The sequence below is a fragment of the Oryctolagus cuniculus genome, chromosome 5 (assembly GCF_964237555.1).
Source record: "Oryctolagus cuniculus chromosome 5, mOryCun1.1, whole genome shotgun sequence".
Classification (NCBI taxonomy): domain Eukaryota; kingdom Metazoa; phylum Chordata; class Mammalia; order Lagomorpha; family Leporidae; genus Oryctolagus; species Oryctolagus cuniculus.
In genome coordinates this window covers 93,433,343-93,443,667 of record NC_091436.1, presented here as the reverse complement: position 1 = coordinate 93,443,667, position 10,325 = coordinate 93,433,343, and the positions used below count along the sequence as shown (strand labels likewise).

Sequence of the window (10,325 nt, the reverse complement as noted above, 5' to 3'; positions counted from 1 at the left end):
TAAATTAACAACAAGAGTCACTATGCATGAACTTCCCATGCAGGACCCCTGTCCTCAAAGAGTTGTATTGTAATTATGTCTAAGTGCTTACAAAAGACGTATCATTCTTGGTGCTTCTTTAAAGTTAACTAATTTTCTAAAAAAAAATTAGTGAAATTAATTCAAGATGCAATGACTTTGAACAGCCCTTGTCTCAGCTGTTGAGGAACATTTTTTGTTTGTTTGTTATCTTTGCTTTTTTTGTGCAAATTGTTGAACTCTTTACTTAGTATAGAATTGGCCTTCTGTGTATAATGATAATCAAAAATGGATCTTAGTGGAGAATGGGAATGGGATGGGAAGGAGGAGGAAGGGTGGGAGAGTGGGAAGAATCACTATATTCCTAAAGTTGTGCTTATGAAATCCATAAAGTTTGCATTATTTAAATAAAAAGTTTCTTTGAGGGAAAAAACATAAAACAAAACAAAACAAACACACACACAAACTTTATATCCCAGAACTGGCGTGGCATAGTGAGTAAAGCCATGGCCTGTGATGCTGTATCCCATATGGGTGTCAGATCATGTCCCAGCTGCTTCACTTCCGCTCCTGCTCCCTACAAATGTACCTGAGAAAGTAGTGGAAGATGTCCCAGATGTGAAGGCACCTGCAACCCACATGAGAGCTGGCAGAAGCTCCTGGCTCCTGGCTTTGGCATAGCTCAGCCCTGGTTGTTGTGGCTATTTGGGCAGTGAACCAGCAGATGGAATCTCTCTCTCTCTCTCTCTCTCTCTCTCTCTCTCTCTCTCTCTGCCTTTCAAATAAATAAATAAATTTAAAAAGAGAAAAAATCTTACAGCCTAGGGGAGAATGACATGATATGTTAAAAATTCTGAAATGAAAGAACTGCCAAGCAAGAAAAAACATCCTTCAGAAATGATGAAGAAATAAAGCCCTTCCAAAACAAATGAATAATGAGGGACTTCATCACTACAAGACTGGTCTTACAACAAAAGCTCAAGGGATTTCTGCATCTACAAATGAAAGATGATAACTGCTACAATAGTTAGTGCTATGGTACAGCAAAAGCAGTACTAAGAAGGATGTTTATAGCAATAAGCACCTATGTTAAAAATATTTCTATAAACAGCCTAATTTTACAGCCAAAGGAACTAGCAAGACAAACCAAACCCAAAATTAGTAAGAGTAAATAATAGCAAAGAACAGAGAAGAAATGAATCAAACACAGACACAAAAAGCAATACATAAGATCAATTAAATGAAGATCTGAATTTTTTTAAAAGATAAACAAAATTAACAAATCTTTGACTAGACTGACCAAGAAGAAAGAGAGAAGGCCCAAGCAAATAAAATCAGAGTTGGAAAAGTAGACATTAAAACTGATGCCACAAGTGATAATTAGGGATTATCACTAATAACTGTAAGCCTACAAATTCAAAACCTAGATAAAATGGATTAATTTATGAGTAAATATGTCCTATCAAAATCCAACCACAGAAGTATAGAAAACCTAAGTGGAACAATAATGAGTAATGAGATTGAATCAGTAGTAAAAAGACTCTCAAAAAGAAAACCCTAGGAACCAAATGTTTCACTGCTGAATTTTCCCAAACTTTTTAAAAATTAATTAATTAATTTATTTTTTAAGGAATGGAAATTTCATATGTACAACTTTAGGGATATAGTTATTTTTCTCACCATGCCCACCCTCCCACCCACACTCCTACCCCTCCTCCTCCTTCTCCCCTTCCCAGTCCCATTCTCCATTAAGGTTCATTTTCAATTAACTTTGTACACAGAAGACCAACTCTATACTAAATAAAGAGTTCAACAACTTGCACACACACACACACACACACACAACACTGTTTGAAAACAAGTATCACTGTTAACTCTCATAATTCATTGAGGACAGAGGTCCTGCCTGGGGAGTTAGTGCACAATGACTCTTGTTGTCAATTTAACAGTTAACACTCTTATGTATGACGTCAGTCACCACCCGAGGCTCTTGATATGAGCTGCCTAGTCTATGGAAACCTTTTGAGTCCACAGACTACATCAGTATTTAGACAAGGCCATAAGCAAAGTGGAAGTTCTCGCCCCACTTTAGAGAAAAGTATATCCTTCTTTGACGGCCATTTCTTTCTGTTGGGATCTCACTCACAGAGATCCTTCATGCAGAGTATTTTTTGCCACAGTATCTTGGCTTTCCATGCCTAAAATGCTCTCAAGGGATTTTCAGCCACACCAGGAAGCCTTAAGGGCTGATTCTGAGGTCAGAGTGTTACTTAATACATTTGCCATTCTATGAGTCTGTTGTGTGGACTGCTTCCCATGTTGGAACAGTCTCTCCTTTTTAATTTTGTCTATTATAATTATCTGACACTTGATTCTATTTATATGGTTACTTTAACACATAATCCTATCTATATGTTCACTTTAACACTTAATATGATTACTTTAATACTTAAGATGATATTTTTATCACCCAGCTTAATGGGATTGGGGTCCCATGACAAGTTTTTAAACTGTACCCTTAGAAGTTAGTCCTTAGGAATGTATGCAGAACTATACAGCTTTATAGTTGCAAACTTCCTCCTCCTCCTCCTCTTATTCCCACTCTCATTTCTTACAGAGATCCATTGTCAATTAACTTTATACACATATGATTAACTCTATGTTAAGTAATGAATTCAACAAATAGTATGAAGAGAAAAAAATGAAAAATCAAAAAATTGCTTCTTCTACAGTAAAGACAAGGGCAGCTCATGTCATCTCTTCTCAGAGTGTCAATTTCACTTCTGCAGATTTCATTTTAGGTACTCTATTCATTCTCGCAGATAAGGGAGAACATATGGTATCTGTCCTTTTGGGACTGGCTTATTTCACTAAATATGAAGCTTTCCAGATTCATCCATTTTGTTACAAATGACCGGATTTTTTTTACTGCTGTGCAGTATTCCATAGTGTACCATAATTTCTTGATCCAGTCTTCAATTGATGGGCATTTAGGTTGATTTTATGTCTTAGCTATAGTGATTGAGCTGCAATAGACATGGGGGTGCAGATAACTCTTTTATTTACTGATTTCATTTCCTTTGAGTAAATTCCAAGGAGAGGGATGCTATTCTCAAACTATTCCAGAAAAATCAAAAGGGAGGGAAATATCCCAAACATGCTAGTAGGCCAGAACCATACAAAGACATAACAAAGAAAACCATAGACCAATATGCCTGGTGAACATACATGCAAAAATTCTCAACTAGATTCCAGAAAACTGAACCCAAAGTACATAAAAAAGGTAAAGCACCAGAACCAAGGTGAGATTTATCTCAGGAATGCAGTTATACAACATACACAAATTAATAAACATTATACATCATATTATAGAAGCAGAATGAACTCATTAGATACAGAAAAGTAATTCAAAAAAATTAAGCAAACGATAAAATTTTCAACAAATTAACAATGAAAGGAAGGTGCTTCAGCACAAGAAAGGCCATATCTGTCAAACCTGTAAGCCAACACCATATTGAAAGTGAAAAGTTGGAAATATTTCCTTTAAGATCTGTAGTATGTCAAAGATGTCCACTTTCACCATGGTTATTCAACACAATGCTTGGAAGTCTTAGCCAGAGCAATTAGACAAGAAAAAGAAATAAAGGGCATTTAAAGAGAAAAGGAAGTAGTCAAATTCTCACTGTTTGCAGGAGACATGACTTTATATACAGAAAAATCTGAAGACCATTAGAACTGATAAATAACTGTAGTAAGGTTGTATGACACAAAACAAACCTATAAAAATCATGAGCATTTTTAAACACCAATAATGAATTTGCAGAGAAATAAGAAACATGATTTCATTCACAATAGTGCCCCCCAACACACACACACACACACACACAAATACTTTGAAATAAATTTAACTGAAGTGAATAATTTTTGCAATGAAAATGATAAAACCATGATAAATTGAGGAGGACACACACAGAAAGTTCCATGTTCATTGATTAGAAAAAGTAATATTGTTAAAATGTCTATACTACTACATGTAATTTACAGTCTCAATATAATCTCCATTAAAAATACTAATGCTTTCTCCATAGAACTATAAAAAAGCTTAAAATTCACGTGGAACACAAAGATCTCAATGGGCAAAGCAGTCTTGAACAACACGGTGGAGGCATGAAAATACCTGCTCTCAAATGGATTATGTAAAGTAAAGCAGATTTTGCACAGCAAAGGAAGTATCAACAGAGTGAAAAAGACAGCCTGCAGAATTGGAGAAAATATTTGCAAACTATTCACCTAATAAAAGATTAATACCCAGAATATATAATAAACTGAAAAAAATTTAGTATCAAAGAAAAGATACGATGAAGAAAAGAGCAAGTGATCTGAATACTTATTTTTTTTATTTAATAAATGTGAATTTACAAAGTGCAACTTTTGTATTGTTGTGGCTCCCCCCGCCCCGCAACCTCCCTCCTTCCCACGGCCCTCCCCTCTCCCACTCCCTCTCCCATCCCGCCCTTCATAGAGTTTTCATTTTCAATTACTTTCATATACAGAAGATCAACTTAGTATACACTAAGCAAGGATTTCAACAGGCAGCCCTCACACAAACGCACAAGGTATAGGGTATTGTTTGACTAGTAGTGTTGTTTTTAAGTTTCATAGTAAAACACATTAAGGACAGAGATCCTACGTGGGGAGCCTGTACCCAGTGACTCCCGTTGTTGATTTAGCAATTGGCGCTCTTATTTATGGCGTCAGCAATCACCCGAGGCTCTTGCCATGAGCTGTCTAGGCTATGGAAACCCCTTGAGTTCACCAACTCTGAACTTGTTTAGTCAAGGCCATATCACAGTGGAGGTTCCTTCCTCCCTTCAGAGAAAGGCGCCTCCCTCCTTGATGGCCTGTTCCTTCCACTGGGGTCTTGTTCACCAAGATCTTTCATTTAGATTGTTTTTGCCACCGTGTCGTGGCTTTCCATGCCTGTGAGACTCTCATGGGCCTTTTAGCCAGATCCGAATGCCCCAAGGGTTGATTCTGAGGCCGGAGTGCTGTTTTGGGCATTTGCCATTCTATGAGTCTGCTGTGTGTCCTGCTTCCTCCGCAGGATCATTCTCTCCCTTTTAATTCTCTCTTTCATTATTAGCTTACACTGGTTTTGTTTGAAAAATCTCTTCGACACTTTACCCTATCTTTTTTGATCGGTTGTGTGCTTATACTTATCACTTTACCAAGTGCGCTGGCATTGGTACATGCCTCCTTGATAAGATTGAGTTGAAATCCCCTGGCACATTTCTAGTCCCACCATTGGAGGTAAGTCCGAGTGAGCCTGTGCTGAGCTGTATATCTCCTCCCTCTCTTATTCCCACTCCTATGTTCAACAGAGATCACTTTTCTGTTAATTTTTAAACGCCTAAGAATGATTGTGTATTGATTACAGAGTTCAACCAGTGGTATTAAGTAGAACAAACCGAGCAAAAACAACAACAACAAATACTAAAAGGAATAAAATAATAAGTTGTTCCTCAATAGTCTAGACAAGGGCTGATCATGTCATTGTCTCTGATAGTGTCCATTTCACTTCAATGGGTATCATTTTAGATGCTCATTTAGTTGCCATCGATCAGGGAGAACATATGATATTTGTCCCTTTTGGACTGGCTTATTTCACTCAGCATGATATTTTCCAGCTTCCTCCATTTTGTTGTAAATGCCCAGAATTCCTTTTTTTTTTTTTTTTTTTTTTTTTTTTTTTTTTACTGCTGTATAGTGTTTCATAGAGTACATATCCCATAGTTTCTTTATCCAGTATCCGTTGATGGACATTTAGGTTGCTTCCATGTCTTAGCTATTGTGAATTGAGCTGCAACAAATATTGAGGTGCAAATGGATCTTTTTTCTCCCCTTTACTGAATAGATACTTCTTAAAAGCACATTTGTAAAAGGCCAACAAATACATGAAAAAATGCTCAGCAGAACTAATCATCAGGGAACTGCAAATCAAAACCATAATGAGATATCACCTTATTCTGGTTAGTACAGCTCTAATAAAAATACAGAAAATACTAAATGCTAGTGAGCACACATAGAAAGAGGAACTCTGATACACTGTTGGTGAGAATGTAAATTAATGCAATATTTGTGGAAAATAGTATGAAGTTTTGTCAAAAAATTAAAATAGAACTATCATATAATCCAGGAATCTCACTGCTTTGTATATAGCCCAAGGCAATGGAATCAGTCTTTCAAAAGAGACATCTGTACTCTTATATTTATTGTAGCATTATTCTCAATAGCCAAGATACAGAATTAACTGGTATCCATAAACAGATGGGGATAAATGAAATGTGTCATATATATAATGTTTTTATATATATCATGCTTTATATATATAATTTATATGTATAATAGAATATTATTAAGTCATAATAGAAATTTATTAGTTTGCTGCAACATGGATGAAACTAGAGGACATTATATTAAATGAAATAAGCCAGATGTAGAAAAATACATACATGTTTTCATTCATATGTAACAGCTAAATAAGTTGATTTTATTAAAGTAGAAAGTAGAATAGGGGTTATAAGAGGCTAGGAAGGGTTGTGGAAAGATGAGACTAGAAAGAGGTACAAAAATATAGTTAGATAAGAATTACGTCCCATAGCACAGTAGCATGACTATGTTTAATGATTTATTGTATATTTCAAAATAGCTAGAAGTAAGGATTTTGTATGTTTCCAACACAAAGAAATGAGAAATTGTTGAAATTATAGATATGCTAATTCCCTGATTTGGTCATTACATATTATATATAGGTACCACAATGTCATATTGTAATTAGTGAATATGCACAATTATGTACTAATAATTACAATAATAATAATATAAATAGATGATAAAATAAATACTATTTCTCTTTTTAAAAGAAGTTTGTCAATAGAAACACTACGCAAAATAAGGTCTCCCTGCCTACCCCCTGAAGAACTGGTTGTTACTATTAAGAGAAGTAGCTTCCAGGAGCAAGTTATAGGACAGTTAACGTCTCATGTTTGGGAAAATGAATACCTCATTTCCCACTTGCAAAAGCCAGAAATCAGTTCCATTAATTTAGTCTGTATTTGGGTTATTTCTTGTTACACTTGATTTTTTTAAAAAAAAATATTTATTTATTTATTTGAAAGGCAGAGGCAGAGAGAGAGGTCTTCCATCCACTGGTTCACTCCCCAAATGGTTGCAATGGCTGGAGCTGGGCCTATCTGAAGCCAGGAGCCAGGAGCCTCTTCCAGGTCTCCCATATGGGTGCAGGGGCCCAAGGACTTGGGCCATCCTCTACGGCTTTCCCATCCCATAGCGGGGAGCTAGATTGGAAGTGGAGCAGCCAGGACTTGAAACGGTGCCCATGTGGGATGCTGGCACTGCAGGCAGCAGCTTTACCTGCTATACCACAGTGCCGGCCCCTGTACTTGATTTTTTAAAAAAGTAAGAGTTTATTATTCTTAGTGACAAGTTGTATTTTCCAAAGAGAGATGTCAAAATCTCCCATCCCACATGCTCTTTGGCAATCTGACCTTGCCACTCCCCTATCAAGAGGAGACTCTATATTCCTTCCCTTTGAATCTGCTCCAAACAAAACAAACTGCTCCAAATAACAGAAAATGGGAGAAGTGGTGGCAGATAACTTTTGAGGGTAGGTCATAAAATGTCATACTACTTCTATACAGTTCTCCTTAAAAGCTCACTGTAGGGATACTCTCTTTCAGTGAGAGCCTAAATGGAGAAACCACATAAAGGAGATTCAGCCAGTGGCTCCAACTGAGCCTAATCTTCATGTCATCTCAGCACAAGCACCAGACCCATGGGAGGAGCTTCCGGGCAATTCCAGTTGCCAACCCTTTGGTTCACGCCCAGTAATTTCAGATTTATTAATTTTGTAGAGTAGACATGACCCATTGCTGATAGTACGAATTTCTAAACTAAATAAAATGATTATTGTATATGTTCTAAGTTTGGAATAGTTTGTTTTGCAGTAACAGCAACTGGAATTTTGCTGTTAAACAAATACTGGAAATATCCAGGTATTGGCATTTTCCTGAAGAAGGTCACTGTGCTTGGCAATGACAACACAAAGGTCACCATGGGAAAGAATTAAGTTTATTCTACAGCATGGATCAGAGGTCTGATTCTTATTGCAGAACCATCCCTGATTATAGAACCTTGAATTGTGTCTCCCATTCCACCCTTGCAGAGCAGCTCAGAACTGTAAACTTCCATCTGAGAAATCACTAGGAGTTCTTCAGAGGAAAGATGGAAGATTGCTGGTTGGAATAAAAACAGGGTTGAATGAGTTCCAGAAAGCAGGGTTCTCAAACTTGTGGGCGACAATCTGAGGAAGAAGCCACCTTCAAAAGCCCAGCTGGAGTCAAGGTGCCGAGGAGTAGCTGAGAGGAGCCCCCTCGGGGAAGAAGACAGCTGACCGTCAGCTGAAGAATTCTGAAGCAGCTCCCAGGAAGAAGGAGGTGGTGGTGTTCCTCTGCTGGGAAGCTCCCTTCAAGAACCGACAAGCGCGAGACTCCTGGAAGCGGAGATGGTGGCAGTACCAGTGAAGCACTCCTCCTAGGAAGAAGAGGGCCTGTGCTGACCCCACTGTGGAAAGCAAGGAATGAATAGAATAAGCATAGAATGGAAGTTAAAGTGATGTTGCCTGAAGAATTAAAACCACGGCTTGCTGAGTACTGGGAGTTAGGAACCAGGCAGAAGCAGCTGTTTCAACTTCCTGCTGTTTGGGAAGAGTAGCCAAATGGCAAGAAAGCACGGAAAACATCAATAATAAGGAATAGGTGGTCAATGAAGTTGTGGCAGGAATAAAAGATTATTTCGAAGTGATGCTGGGTACTCAGCTGCTCTGTGAGTTTGAGAGGCTCCTTATGCAGAGATCCTCTTACCCCATTCGCTGGAGTCCCAGGTTTATGAAGCACCATGCCTACTGAGACTGTAACAATCAAGGCAATGTTGGCCTAAACGCCCCTTGATGAGAATAGGCTTGCACTACTGGCACTACTGTTGGGCCTTTTGCATGAGTTCGTAAAATATCTGGCAAAAATTTCTGCATCTCTCTTTGCCGCTGCTGATTATAAAGTGGCTTCTGCCGAGTACCATTGCAAAGCCCTGTGTGGGTCTGCTGACCACTCCCACTAAGCCTGGTATCTGTAAAATGCTTTTTGTTTGTAGGGTTTTTTTTTTTTGTCTTATATAATTGATGGTCTGCAAAAGTGTTAATGTATAATAGGGTTTATGTTCTGGTTTGCTTTCTGTTCTGTATTAAGCAAAAAATAAAAGGACTGCAGACTTCTTTTCTCATTTCGAAGTTGCAACCAGTGATTGTAGTAATTAGACAAAGAAGAAAAGTTTAGTAGAACATTTCATTGCCTAGTGGACAACATTGTTTGAATCCTGGTGGTTCCATCCCTTTAACACTACCCAATTTTCTGATATATTTTAATGCTGCATGATAAAAATGCCCTAATTGTTATTGCTAAATGTTCAACTTGATGTATGTACCTCAAAACCCATGCGTCTGTGCTCTTTTAAAAACTGGTGCTTGAAGTACAACAGCCCGTTCTCTACAAGTACATCCATGCTGTCCCTTAGGCATTCTATCATTGCTCAGATTGTTGAAGGTTGGCGATTTGTTTCATGGTTTTTTGTGTTTGAATCTAATGAACATTCTAACATGATAGAGGCACTACATTATCGTATAGCCACAGTTTTCTGGAAAGGTTGATATTTTAGAAATTGTAGTTCAGGTCTCAAATAAGATTTGTTTCTAAATTTCAAATATATATATTATTTAGAGTTAGATTTCCCCTCTACAAAGGGTATTTTTTAAAAAAAGATTTACTTATTTATTTGAAAGGCAGAGTTACAGAAGCAGAGGCAGAGACAAAGAGAGAGAGAGAGTTCTTCCATCCACTGGTTCACTCCCCAAATGGCTGATCTGAAGCCAGGATCTTGGAGCTTTCTCCAGGTCTTCCAGGTGGGTGCGGGGGCACAAGGACTTGGGCCATCTTCCACTGCTTTCCCAGGCTGTAGCTGAGAGCTGCATCGGAAATTGAGCAGACGGGACTTGAACCGGTACCCATATGGGATGCCAGCACTGCAGGCAGTGGCTTTACCTGCTATGCTGCAGCACCAGCCCCTACAAAAGGTATTTTTTAAACACTATAAAAGATATATCTCTAACAGTAATTTTTAAATTCATCTGAGTAACAATACTTCTGAGAATTCAATGGAAGGTTGACCCTTCTCAGGAA

At 37.8% G+C, this 10,325-nt stretch overlaps 1 pseudogene; it reads left to right on the top strand.

Annotated features, from left to right (window-relative positions):
- The first annotated feature begins 8,220 nt into the window (after positions 1-8,220).
- On the top strand, positions 8,221-9,525 carry LOC100357393 (mortality factor 4-like protein 2; annotated as a pseudogene).
- The last annotated feature ends 800 nt before the right edge of the window (positions 9,526-10,325 follow it).